Below are 15,253 nucleotides of genomic sequence, written 5' to 3' on the forward strand. Positions count from 1 at the left end.
CCCTAATCATTGTAGCGTTTTTCAAGCGGAAATTTTGGCGATCAAAGAGGTTCTCTCCTGGCTAAGAGAAAACGTGATATCAACTTCTGATATCCGCATCTTCTCTGACAGTCAAGCTGCTATCAAATCCCTTGACGGTGTCTCGACCAAATCTTTGACGGCCCTCGATTGTCGATCGTCTCTTATGGAGATGGCGCAGCAATTTAACATTCACCTCTGTTGGGTGCCGGGCCACAGAGACATCACAGGTAATTGTAGAGCCGATGAACTCGCTAAAAATGGAACCGTCAAACCTATTTCACCTGAAAGGGAGAAGATAGGTATACCGATAGCTACATGTAAACTTATGCTAAAAGAAACAGCTTTTGCGATAGCAAATTCTAGGTGGCACAACTTACCAACATGCGCAGCCACAAAACTCATATGGCCTTCACTGGACCTAAAGCGCTCTAAAGACTTGTTATCTCAAAGCAGACTTCATATTAGCTCCCTAATAGGTGTCCTTACAGGACACTGTCTTATAGGCAGACACGCAATACGACTAAGCGTAGCCTCAAATGACTTCTGTAGGAACTGCATGGACGAAGAAGAAGAGGAAACAATCTCTCATCTCTTATGCACCTGCCCTGCTCTTTCACTCAAACGCAAACTTCATCTGGGGGACTACTCTTTTGATAATCCCAGCGAACTAGCTAAAAAGGATATTAAATATCTTCTTCGCTTTATAAAAAGCTCAAAATGGTTCTACTAGTTAGAAGTAATTCTCTAGATTCATGTGGTATCACAATGGGCCTTTCTCTTGGCCTAAGTGTGTGGATTATAAATCCGCAGCCACGTTAACCTAACCTAACCTAACCCCTCTATCCCTGCCAACATTATAAGCACCCAGGAATGATTAAGAGTTGTTGGTCACTTGGTGTTAGTGCTTAACGGACTGTTGCTTCACCTAATTTATTTTTATTTACTTACCTCCCTAATTTTTTAATGGCTTGATAAAATGTTTTAGTCGGGAATTGAATTTTTTTATTTAAATCTTCAATTTTGTCGAAAATTATACCTGGATGGTTTTATAATTAATTAAATATGACGTGTCATCTAGTTTTTGACAGTTCCGAAAATTCTATGAAATTGCACGATAGATTTAATTCTCCGATTATCTGGTTTTTAAAAAATACTGTCGATAGCTTCCGGTCAAATTAAAGATATTCATATGGAAAGGCTGAAGGAGTCGTTACCATTCAGGGCTATACCCGTCTAATATTTTTCTTATTTTGCGAAAACTTTCAAAACCTGTTTTGAATTTTTTGTTAGGATTAAGTAGTATTCAATTAATGATGCATACTTTTACTTTTCAGTCGCAAAAAAATTGTAGTTGATACGAACTTTCAAACACCACATTATTCACACTCGCAACGAATAAAATGATCGCTCGTACTTAACTCGTTGTTAAGCTGTGGCTCCTTGTCAATTTTCATTCGTGACGTATTAAAAACTCACATGTGAAAGAATTGTCAAAATCGACGAATATTCGTTTATTCGTTGTTGGTCGTGCTCATGTGAATAGAGCTTCTTAAGAACTGTAACTTTTCTAAAAGCCGATGTTCTCATATTCTAGACAATTTTGGTTTCCAGAATTTTTGGTTTTTTTTAGAATATTTCTAGCTCAGATTCAATACATTTTTGAATATGTATTACCATTCCAGAGCGATGGCAATACTTTTATAATTGAAATCTACTCATTCGCCCCTGCGCTATGAATGCTTATTTCCTTTCACAAAACAAAAATCTAAACAAACATACCAACGTTACCACCCTTTAATTCTATAGCCCGAAAGTTCCATAGTGTACACATATGATATGTGCCGTTGCCGTGATCTATCACGATTCTAGCAGTCTAAAGTCCTGCTGCACCACCTTACGCTCACGGTCTCATAAGCCACCTTATTCGAAAATGCCAAAAAGAACCCCTGCTTTGCTTGCTTGTTCCTTGCTCTATGTGATGGATGAGCGAGCACACAAAAATGTACATAATGCCAATGACTATACTATACTATTCGCCATCGAAGCAACGACGACGAGGATGACGAGTGCCGGAGCACTTTGGGCACGCGACCTCAAATTTACTCTCGTTGTGTTCGCTGTTTGTAGTTTTATGGCATGTGCTGCATGAAAAATCCTTCCAGGTGCACTTTTCGAGGAGAGAATAAGGACGGTGAAAAAAAATTGTTTCATAATGCGATTTGAGGGAACTCGAAATCGACAAAACCCTAGCTATGAAGGACGAAGCTAGACGTCGACGACGACAACGTCGATGGGTGAGATACCAAAAGTGCACATTACCATTACCAAACCCCGAAGGGAGTTTTATATCAGCCTCTATGCCAAAAAACAAAAGAAGTTGAAAAAAAGATTTTTCGCAGGAGTGTCCTTAGAAAATCATTATACTTTCAACAAATATAGGGGATGTGATGTTGCGCTTACTCAATATAATTTTGTTGGTTGTTCCTTGTTCCATACTCCAGAGGCTGGCTGAATTCAGAGTCAGAGTTAGAGCCGAAAACGAAGTGGTGCGTTGCGCTTACTTGACGATTAGGATTTCCTTTTACATGGTTGTAATTTGGGATTTTTGTTTTTTAGATTTCCAGGCGTTTAAATTATGCCCCCTTTGGTGTTTGGTGTTGCTTAGTGTTAGATGTAGAACTATGCAGCACAACGTTAACGCTCGTGATTATGGAAATTTCAACTTTTTCCTCGAATATCGTCGTCGTCGGTCGTACGCCAGAGGTCAAACAACTTTTATATAGATTTCCCTAATTTTGTTTTATCACAGTATGTCTATGTACCTATGAAATAGGTTTTTTATTTAGGTAGGTATCCGGGTATAAGAGCTCTGACACGAGTCTAGAAATTCTAGAAAAAGCAAATCTGTTCAAATTTATAGGAATATACGAGTATGTACCTATTGTGGGGTAAATTTGTTACTTTTTGGGAAAGAGGGAAGAAACAGCTGGTCGTAGTCCTAGTCGTAGTCGTAGACGTACGAGTATAAGGCTCCTATGGGTTATCAGGTTTTTGTTGATTTCGGTCAAATGCAGTGAAATGAACTGCAAAATCAGGCACTCTCACTTGTTTGAGGGTTGAAAATAAATAAATAAACGATTTAAGTTGCAGCTGGATGAAAATTAACTGCAGTTATGTATGTGCATTTTGTGCACATGTGTAGCTTTGGAAACTAGATGGGTGAATCCTGGGCTTTGTCTATTAGGTACATACATTAAATGTTCTTATATTCATAATTTTGATTGAGGGACGAAAAATATATTGGAATAGGAATGTTAAGGTTACGGAATGCAGCTTGTTATAGGTAACTGTAATCCAATATGCTTTGATCTGTACGTTTTTTTTTAAATAAGAATTTAAATTAAGCCTTATACGCCCATATTATTGAGTTAGATAAAAATTAGTCTTACGGCAAATCTAGTTTCAAAAATTTGATTTTGATGTCAATCAAGTCAAAATAGTGTTTTAGTAATATAAAATGTTTGAAAAACTTAAAACAGTAGTAGAGTGGTAATATGTGCACATCAATCAATTCAAATTTCACCCAAAATACCTTCGGGCAATTTTAAAAGCTGATATGAGTTTCACTTAAAAAAAAAAACAACATTTCAGAATATTGATAACATGTGTCAACAAGATAATATAGGTGACAATCAAATTATACATTTTGGCTTTAAAGTTGAAGATGAAGAATTGTTTCCTCCTCTTCCTCGTCCATACAGCTTCTGCAAAAGTTATTTGAGAATACGCCTAGTCGTGTGGCGTGCTTTCCTATTAGACAATGTCCGGTTATGACACCTATTATCGGGCTTATATGCGATCTGGTTACAGATAGCAAGCACCTTGAACGTTTTAAATCTAGTGTTGGCCAGATGTATTTGTGACCTGACACTTAATGATGTTGTTCCACCTGGTGTTTGCCTTCTTCATAGCGTCTCGCATTAGGATGGTAGGATGGGTTGCACTGTACCGTGCCTGGCGAGTTCATCTGCCTTACAGCTACCCGGAATGTCTCTATGGCCCGGCACCCAGCAAAGGTGAATATTAAACAGCTGTGCCATCTTCATTAGAGATGATCGACAGTTATGGGCTGTTATAGAGTTTGTAGGGACAGAGTCCAGAGATTTGATAGCAGCCTGACTATCTGAGAAAATACGGATACCAGGTGTTGATATCACATTTTCTTTAAGCCAGGGGTGTCATTCCGTAATTTCCGAAACGATAATCGTCAAAACGATTATCATTAACGATATCGTCAATAATTTGGTTCACGTAACTTTATCACTAACGTCTCGTTCAATCGTTTTCAGTAAAAGTTCGTTGAGTATATTCCAAATGTCAAAATGAACTCAACGAAAGATAATGCTTGTTCAATAACTTGAAAATGTTATTAAACTTGGTTTTTCTCTATGGGAAATTTTGAAAATTTGCAAAAAAACGTATTGTTAATAAACATACCAATTATTTTGTGATGTTTGTTGTTATTGTCACTTTTTGTGTTTTCATTTGTTGCCGCCGAAGATAAAACAATAATATGAAAATGTTTGTTCAATGTCTTATATTTTTGTAAATCAGCTGCAGTAATAAACCCAATTTGGCCAAAGGGAAGGAAGTGAAGACTTCATTTTATCCACAGGGAACATAACTTGGCTTCAAAAATATTTAATGTTTCCAAAACTTATTTGGGTTAGTGCTTTGTGCAAAAGCGATACAAAAATCGTTGCCTGTCGAATATACCAATGTTCCACCGCCCCAAAGTTTCAATAGTAAGAACAAATTTTTATATTGAATGTATATATGTACATTATGTATGTAGAACGACAACCGTCTTGCAAATTTATTGTTTATAGTATCATTATAAAGTCCTCTTTTGCAATTCCAAAACTACAAGTGTTTTATTTATTTAACAACAATTAATAGAGATTACTAATGTTTTGTATATAAAAAAAATGCGTAACCGAATTCATTGTATTTTTTGAGTTTCTATTTTCATTTTGTAACAAAACTAAACTATACCGGAACTTTTTTGCTTCAATTTGCTTATTTTTCAATGGAAACTAATAGCAGACGATACCTACTTAGCTATTGTGTAAACGCTATCGTTTTGACGATATCGCTTTGACGATTATCGTCTTACGTGAAGTGAGACTATCGTCGAAACGATATCGTCGAACGATTATCGCCAAAACTTCCGCCTCAAACACCCTACAGTGATTGGTAAGGCGGAATGAGAGACTTAATTTCAGTCCTTCAGAGTACACACCTCCACCAACCCTCCTTTTTTTAAACCAACTGTATTAAAATGGATTGACCTATCTTCCAGGAATGTCCCATCCTCCGAGAAAGATCTGGGAGGTATAGAAATCTGGATAAGTTTCTGTCAAACTGCCGATGAATTGATTCTAAATACCTAAGAACTTATTTAATTTATCTCGGTTTATAGCTTTCTCTAATGCAGTCGCCCATACTGCCACACCGTACATTAAAATCGGTCTGATTACCAATGTGTATAGCCAATGCGTGATTCTTGGTTGTAAGCCCCATTTATTACCAATACCTTTTTTGCAAGAAAAAAGAGCTACAATAGCTTTTTTGACTCTTTTCTGTACGTTGCGTTTCCAATTTAGTTTTTTAACTAAGACAACACCCGTCTGAGTTTTTGATAACTTTAAATCAAATCCGACTTCAAAAAAACTCTAGTTTTTGAGGTACAAACTTTTATAATTCGAAAAAAATGTGTATTAGGCGTTTTGAAGCTCTTTGCAAATTCATGAAATAGTTTTTTTTTCCAATAAAATATACAATCCCTTACCTCAATATTCCGCTTAAATATGTTCAGTATCGGAGTTTTTTTATTCAAAACATCCTTATAAGTTGTAAGTCTTTAGCTGCTTTACATCAATCTTTACATCAATCTTAAAGGCTTAAGAAATTACGCTAAGACGGTTCTTTATAGAAAACCCTAAAAAGATATATGAACAATGTTTGATGTTATAATATCTAGTTTTTGGAATATATTGGACAAAATAGTCCAATAATAGCTGAATAGTGAACTGAATAGTAATATAATAGCTGAAATTAGAGTTTAAATTTGGAATCAGCACTAAAAATTAACTCTAAAACGAATTATTAACGGTCATATTTTAAAAACCTAAAGTTTAGAAAAATTTAAAGGCGAGATTCCAATTCAAAACATCTTAATCCTTAAAAAAAAACGTAATTTTGTCGCTCAGTTTAATAATCCATTAGTAAGGGAAAAGTGAAAGGAAATTCAACAGAAAAGGTTCTTTGAAGTAAACATGTATGTATGTATATAATAATACATATATATTTTTAGACTGTTGTATAAAGTTTCCCCTCGGCAAAACAAGACCTCTTAAGACCATCTAAACTTTGACAATTCGTGAAAAAAAGTCAGAAGTCAGATGCATTTACCAAATTTCTTAGCATAAATTCAAAGCTGTCCTATACCCAGGCCAGCCAGGCCAGGAACTATGTCAGCCCTGACAAAAAGTCAATACATTTCTTCACATTAGTAGTACCCGGTCTAATTTCACAACAATGTGCTAGGATTTAATACGTCTACAACCGGTCTAATAGGCATTTTATATATATTATTTTTATTTGAAATTTGCATCAGTCTAGAATGTGTTGTTTGGCTTTTTTCTTTTATTTCTGTACAACGGAATTTTGCAATATGTAGTTAAAGATTTTCATATTTTATTTTCGCTGATATCATTTCAACAAAGGCTTTTTCAAAACCTTGCCACAACTTATTTCAAGATAAACATGCATTTTAAAGATGCCATGATGCATTTTGAAACACTTATTTTTTTCTAACAAGGTTATAATTCCGAAGTAGAATCATTAGAACCATGTGTATTGATAGTGTATTTCATCCGCTACTAAATAACGAACAAATTATAAATGTTCATTTTATACCGATGAAGCCGAAAAAGGCCAACAAGTCGAACAATCCCACCAATTCACAATGTTTTTAAAATCTTAGAGCAATTAAAACCAAACGATATTTGGTCATTATTGTAATTTTCAACAGCGAAATGTCAAACTCTTTTAATTAAGTTCTTAATCCCATTACTACTCGAATCTCGAAGGTTCTAAATTATTGCACCATACATTATACATTGAAATGAAAGTGACGCCTATTAAAATTCCAGACATACATTTTTCCAATCGGATGTTTCAAATTACAACAACAATTAATAAAGTATTTACCATTAAATTTTTAAGTATTTCATGTGCTATATCCACATTCAACATTGTAGCGCTGCACTTGTTTCATTTTTATGGTATTATGATTTCGTCTGATGTAATGTGCGCATATAAAGCGAATTTAAACATTTCCTAACCACAAGAACAAAGTAATTCACTGTAATTATTTTCTACAACCCCTAGAAACAAAAATTCACAATTTTTCATTATCGGGGTTTCATTGTTGGTAACACATTCTTGCTCAATGCTCATACTATATTTACGTACATTATAGAAATTAGAATGCAAAATAGGAATGCTTTTTATACTTTTTAAGTCTTGTTTAAAAAATATGGTTGCGTGACTAGATTGTTGGCTCTGTCACAAATTAAACACCGCACCACCACTACCACCGTCAACAGTGTGGGTTGCTTGGTTCACCCTTCTTTTTTTTTAATTTTTAATTTGAAGCACTCAAGCGAATCGGGATTTTTTTCGAAACAAATATCTAATTCCTATGAATCACTTGTGGTAAATTCAATAAAATTTATTTAATTTTAATCTACACTGCGTTGCGCAAGTAAAATCCGAGACCGATCCAAATCATCGGGCGACAAAATACCAACTCAACTCCAAAGGTACGCAACATTCCGTCAATCTTCTTTTGGAATTGTTGGTCTTGAGGTGCATGGATTTTACTTTCTTAAAGAAGCAACAGCCCTTACTCCGTAAAAGGAGGTGTAATCTTGAAGAAATAAAAAAAATCAAAGGAAGCAAGACTATGGCAAAGTTAAGGGAGACCAAGAGTTGTGTAAATATAGTGTGTAGCTCTATCTGTACACACGATACGATACGAGGGGTAAACTTCCATAGGAATTTCTTCCCTTCTCTGTGTTAGATTCTCAAAAGTAATAACAACATTGCAGGCCCAGGCGAGACCGCACTGCCTCACCACTCCGGCCGCCCGGCCCGTCCGCAAAAGATCCAGATAAGAAAACATTGTTTGCCTTTAGGTTGTTGAGGCCAATGACAACAATGTTGGGTTTGTTTTTTAGAATTCCAAGAAATACAAGAAACTGCATTTATTTATATACAAAATATATACCCAAACGGGTATACATTTACCTGGAAGAGGAGATTGGGGAATATGACTCAACTTGAACTTCTTACACGTATTTCCCAAGGAAAAGGGTTGTTTTATTCTTATAGCAGAAGAAGATTGTCATATAAATATTGCATACATACCGCATAACTGAGCTCTAAGTGAGTAATATGAATTTTTTGAATTAATTAAGTACTCAACAGTTTCAATTTTTATAATTGGAATATAAAGGAACAAAAAACAACGCCTATGTTTTTCATTTTTGGTTTTTCGAGGACCAACCTCAATGGCAAATATGTATATGCATAATAAGCCATTGAAATGTTCAGTATTTAAGGATTGTAACATATGCGAGTATAATATGATTTGAAGGTTTGTTAATGTTCACTTACATTGTATTACAGAAAGGACGACCCTTTTGTTTTAATTTGGGATTTAATTTTCCAAAAAAAAAAAAAATATGAATATAAAATAAATGTTGCTGACATGCCTTACGTCATAAGAAGACCCTTCATTGCATGTTGGCTCATTCTACTAATCCTGCTTATATTATAAACAACGTCAAAATTTTGTTTCAGAATGGATCTATGGATGTTTCTTACTCTTTCACTTAAAACTTACTGAATACATTTCCATGAATCCATATACGAGTAGCTTAAACTCAGAATAAAATTTCAGTAAAATAAGAACAACTTTCAAAAAATTAACTTACTTTTTTGCTTTTAGGTAAAAGTAAAATAAAACCAAGTTGGCTTGGTTGTAATAAGACCAACCTTTTGAAAATTGGCTTAATTTATACATTTAACAAAAGTGAAATAAGGTTATAATTTATAGAGGTTTTTAGGTGAAGTGTCCAAACTATAACGATAGGAACAAAATTCCTCCATCTCCTTGTTATTCTAGCATGCGATGCAAAAAATCTTAGTGTAACACGTGTATGGTGAAAATGTTTGTCTTAGATAGTTCTACAATAAAGCTCGCGACATCATATATCCATTTTGTATTTCATTACCGCCAAAATAGTGAACCGTAAATACAATAAAGCCTAATACTTTATTTCTAACAAGAGTTTCAAGTAAATCTGTCAGTCTGTTACGCCTTCACGACTTAATCGCTAATGTTTATGAATTTTATTTTAGAATTCAGATAGATTTGACCTTACGGAAATGAATTTGGGGAAACCAGCTAAAATAAATAATGTATTTATAAGCCAATAAACATTGATGGGATCGTTTTTATTTTTTGCTCGACGATTAAAAATTAGTAACATATGTATGTCCCATTCCTTATATAAAAAAATAAAATAAATAAATTGGGTGGCGCAACAGTCCATGAAGAACCAGGGCCTAGTGACTTACAACTCTCAACCATTCCTGTGTGCGAGTAATGTTGTCAGGAATGGAGGGGACCTACAGTGTATATGCTGATTCCGAACGGCTAATATAAGAGAGCACTTATTCATGACAAGAGTAACTCTTGGAGAATTTGTCAAATTCTCGCAAGAGGCAATACCCGTGAAAAGACTTTAGATGGCATAAGCAGGGATCGAACCCAAGACCTCTGGCATGACAGTCCAACGCACTTACCATCATGCAACGGGTACTACATTCCTTATATAACATTTTCCAAATTCAAGGACGGAAATTAATAAAAAGGGTTATCCATTTGCGGTTTCAAAAGTAAACGTAAATAAAACACATATACAATATTTTTTTCATGATATTTCTTTTTTATTAAAAAGTTTTAACGTTGACATTATCATATTGGGCCGAATCTGAGCCATAACTTGACGAATTTTGGTTTGAAGTGCTCAAGCGTTAAAGGTTTATCTGCATAAACACGGTCTTTCGCCTAGCCCCACAAAAAAATGTGCAGCGGTGTCAAATCCCATCATCTTGGTAGCCAGTTGTTATGGTTACATAGAGAAATTATGCGGCCAGGAAATGTCTCTTGCAATAAGCCATATGTGTGGCATGTAGCACCGTCTTGTTGCAACAACATATTCTTCAAGTAGTGTGCTTTAATATCATATATTAATATCATCATATGACCATAGCGCTCCGAATTGACGGTGACAGTCGTTCCATTGTCGTTTTCGAAGAAGCAAGGTCCAGTCACATCTCCGGACCAAAAAACGCTCCTAACAATGACTTTGTGTATGTAATTGCTTGAATATTTTGATTTTCTTTGGACTTTCAGCTGAAAAAAAAGATTGGTTTAACAATTTAGTTTGACAGATTTCAAATTCCAGTCTTATACTTTTGAAACCGCATAATGAATAACCCGTTATAAATAAAAACATACAACAGAAAAACTGAAAAACAAGGTCAAAAAACTGCAATGATTCATTTTTGTACATCAACTATAGTCTTACAGTGAAGACGCAATAGGAACTTGCGTTTTATAATAGTTTCTTCAAACTATGTTCAAATCGACATCCATTCATTTCACGCAGTTTATAGGTTTCTTTTTTTAACAGTGATTTTCTTTTTATATTGTTGTCCTCTTATTAATTTTTAATTTTTCTGAAGTCCTCTTTGCTTTTTTTCTTCCTAAACCGATGTCTGATTTTCGTTTTCATTTCAAGGACTTCTTCTCAAATGTTATTTTGTGTGTTTGGTCTATATTTGTTTTTATAATAAGTTGTTATTCGAAATATTTTTTTTTGTTTGTTTGTATATTTGGATTGACTTGATATTTTTTAATTTTTATTTATGACTAGCAGACTCGACAGACTTCGTCCTGTCATAAAGATTGTAAAGTGGCAGTTTTCGTTTCTACGTATTTTATAGTCGTGGCTTAACAATTTCCTGAACCGAACCGTCACCCTGGTGAAAGGGCCTTGTGAATAAAAAATAATTAAATGAAACATATATAACGATTTAAAAGTAGGTAATCGCTTTATTATTAATCATGTGAATCATAATTATTAACAGAAATCAGTTTTATTATCATTGTAGTGCTTTGTGATATACGATGTTTTTTGGTCATAGGAAAAGCAATCCGCACTGGAAACTGGAGTCGTTTAAGCTCAAATGGCATATCACTCGGAATCATTGGGATGCTCGGTATGAGAACACCTTCTCCTTTATACTTTCCTTTGAGTATAGTTCCTTCTACCACGTTGTTTAGTCATTTTTAATCGCTAATCGTGTACGGTTGCAAAGACACGGTTGGTTGATATTTCGCAACACTATAACTATTAATCCAATCTTTCATTGGGGATTGTGAGGTGGAAATCCTGGCAAATCCAGCGAGTTTAAAAATTCCGGTCGATAATTGACTACATCATCTTGGATCGTAGCCGAATCAACTGATTTATATATCCTCGGTTCGCTTGTAATTTGTTCTCGAATTTTGAAATTCAATTCATTTACATCCATGTTTTTTACAGCCAATATAGCTCGTTCTCTCAACCAATCATGGTTTCTGTAATTTTGAGAATCATCTGGAAACACCTACTGACGTTTGTCTTTTAATTGCTTTAACTGTCAAACACTTTGAGGAAAGATAATGCAGCCAGTTAACATGTCTGTAGGAAATTTGCCATTACCAAAGTCATTGAGTTGAGAATATGTTTCCAGATTGGTCATTTTGCAACTCAACACGTATAAAATCCTTGTAATCATTGCACCACTGTCTAAAGTCTTTATGAATAACTGCTTAAATACACACCTTGAAAGTTGGCATGAAATTTTCCCGAACTACATTTGTTGTCCCAAATGAAGTGTATGGAATCTGTTTCTATTCCTGAAACCAATGAGTACAATGGCTCTGGTGGTATAAATTTCACTTTACCATTTGCGCAACATAATCCATTAGGGTTCTTCTACCTAAATTGCTTCGTCTTATAGGAGGCATATAAAATATATGTAAAATATTTTGTCAATAAACACTAACTAAACTAACACTAACACTCTGCACAAAACACGATAGATATACGAATTTTTTCCAGCCGTTTTTCAGTTGACAAAAGCAAACTCAGTAGATAAGGGAACAGAAGATCCAAGAAAAACAACAGCAAATCGACATCAAAAGTTTTTTCTTCTTTTTTTGTTTGAATTTGATATGACTTAAAGTCAAATTCCTTAAGCCGACTACGTTTTAGTTAGAGAACATTTGTATGTAAAAAATAAAAGGGCTGTTTTTATGGTTTTTCCAGCTATTATTGAAATTTTTCTCGCGGTAAAAACCATCCTTCAACTGCAACGAACATTTAAAAAAAAAAGAATTGGACAAATTGGTTCAGGCGTTGTTGAGTTATGCGGTAACCAACACATTTTGCGATTCATTTTTATATATAAGATTTTGTCTTATTAGTAAAGTTTTGTATGAGTAGAATGAGTTCGCTTAGAATAGGTCAGCCACTAGTGAAATGTTTATTTTTGTATTAATAAAGAAAAGACAATCAAATTTAATTAATAAAAGCTTTCTAGAGCCAATATTTTGTCGTTTTTGTATGTGTCATAGATCTTTCAGGACTGCTGTGCCAAGTCATGTCGGCACATATGTATCTATGCATTTCATGAGAATAGCAATTAGTTTTACTTATGCTTATCATAGAAATAGTTTCTAATTTATTTTATAGACTCATATAATAATCTAAAATTGTTAAGTTATGACTAGGTTTAGGGAACACAAGTTGCAAGAGCTTTAGAATTGTAATTAGTGTATTGTTGTTAGAATTATTTAATAATTAACAATGCACTTAACTTTTCAAAAATATTTTTAGTAGGCTATTTTTCTATTGAAATCCGAATTAAACATGACATTACGATGGTAGAAAAGTCGAAAAAAAGTGGGTTCCCGATTCCGTCCGTCTGTCTGTTTGTCCTGGCCCCTACCGCCTAAGCCATTGTGCCGATTGAAATAAAGGTTTTCAGCTAGTTAGCTTAAGGCGTTTTTTTTTATTTTCCTTATACTTAAAATAACATCAGTCCCCATACAAATGTTTGTTTAAAATGGAAAATTCGATTTTTTTCTTAAATTAACAGATAGATTTTTTTAAACTTTCTCTTTTTTTCATCTTTCGTCGGCTTCTTTCTAAAAGAAAAAAAAATGGTTTAACAACTTAGTTTGACAGATGTCGAATTCCAGTAATATACTTTTGAAACCGCAAATAGATAACCCGTTATATATATTCTAAATCCTCCATCCTCCTAATTTTACAACTTAAACTCCAATTAAACACCATGTTTTCGAAAATGAAAAAAAAACGGAAGGTATTAAAAACCGCTATTCTTTACATTTGCCCTTAAAAATACTTCATATTTTATTCTATTATCAAACTCCATTTCTTTTTTATTAAAACTTAAATCAAATGAAATGATATTTGGCCTTATTTTCTCTCGAAAAACATTTTTATTAATTGAATTAATCGAGTCCCTGAAAAATGTACGTGATTGCAAAGTGATTAGAAATAAACAATATTTTGCATATGATGAAATAGTTTGATTTCAAAATCTATTTTGGTTAACGAGATTTTTAGTCGTTACTGGTTCTTGAGCTATGGACGACGAAAAAACATCGCGAATATACGGACATACGTTTACACGCAGACATTTTTCTAAAAATCTTTTATCTCGACTCTCGGGACCTTGACACGTCGAGAAATGTCTAAATTTTCAATTCGATAAATCGGACCCATTACAATAACTTCCTATGGGAAGTCAATTAATTAGGTGGCTCAACAGCCCGTTGAGAACTATTGCCTAGTGACTATTCCTGTGTGAGAGTAATGTTGTCAGGGAATGTAATGTGTTAACAATTCGATATTTATACATGTGTTTGGAGATTTGGCTTTTAAACTGTGGATGAAATGAAGTCTGCTTGTATCTATGGATTAATGGAATAATATAACAGAAATTTGGTGTAAAAACAACTGTCGTAAGGAAATTGTTAGTTGTTGACCCATACCCGTAGCGTGATGGTTAGTGCGTTGGACTGTCATGCAAGGGGTCTTGGGTTCAATCCCTGCCTGTGCCACCTAACTTTATTCACGGGTACTGCCTCTTGCGAGGAATTGACAAATCCTCCAAGAGTAATTCTTGTCATGAAAAAGTGCTTTCTCAAATTAACCGTTCGGATTCGGTATATAAACTGTAGGTCCCTTCCATTACTCGCACACAGAAATGGTTGAGAGTTGTAAGTCACTAGGCCCTGGTTCTTCATGAACTGTTGCGCCACCTTATTTATTTATTTTTTAAGATCCATACCTACAAAATGAAGATACAAGAAAAATCTTTTTCCCTGATTTTCGGGAGTTTTCTTTGGGCATTCTTTTTGTTCGGCCGGAGAAAAGTTCAAATTCGTGTAAATCATCTAAATTGGTCCAAGCGTCACTATATTTTATATGCATACATAAATTAAAAACTTAAAACATTTGTATAGGCATCATACCTTCATGAGGAGTTCATTTTGAATATTGGGAGTGATTTAGTGCGGCTTGTTACAAAAATTGTGTAAGCTGGTAAACCTTACTTGTTACCCTTTTTTGGTTCCTCTAATAAAATAAGAATAACTAAATATTTAACGGTGCATGAAGCAAACGAACCTGCTCAAATTTCGAATAGCACACTTAACTGATGTGGAATTCGTATGGATATGTTTGTACCTAAGTACACGATACATTTATCGTCATCAACTCTTTGTACATATAAGGCACGTGCACTTTCATTAAGTTCTCTAATACGCACCGTGCATAGTGCATAGTCGCAGACAGAACACAACACCAAACACACAAAAAACCTACCATCATCGAACGTCAGTGAAAATCCTTCATCCCTAAGCTATAGCTAATGCTTAAGCAACCCAGCCAACGTTAACTAAGGAGACGAGAGTTATTTCAACTGCAATTTTTTTGTACTATCGAATATAGGA

The sequence above is a fragment of the Eupeodes corollae genome, chromosome 1 (genome assembly GCF_945859685.1).
Source record: "Eupeodes corollae chromosome 1, idEupCoro1.1, whole genome shotgun sequence".
Lineage (NCBI taxonomy): Eukaryota > Metazoa > Arthropoda > Insecta > Diptera > Syrphidae > Eupeodes > Eupeodes corollae.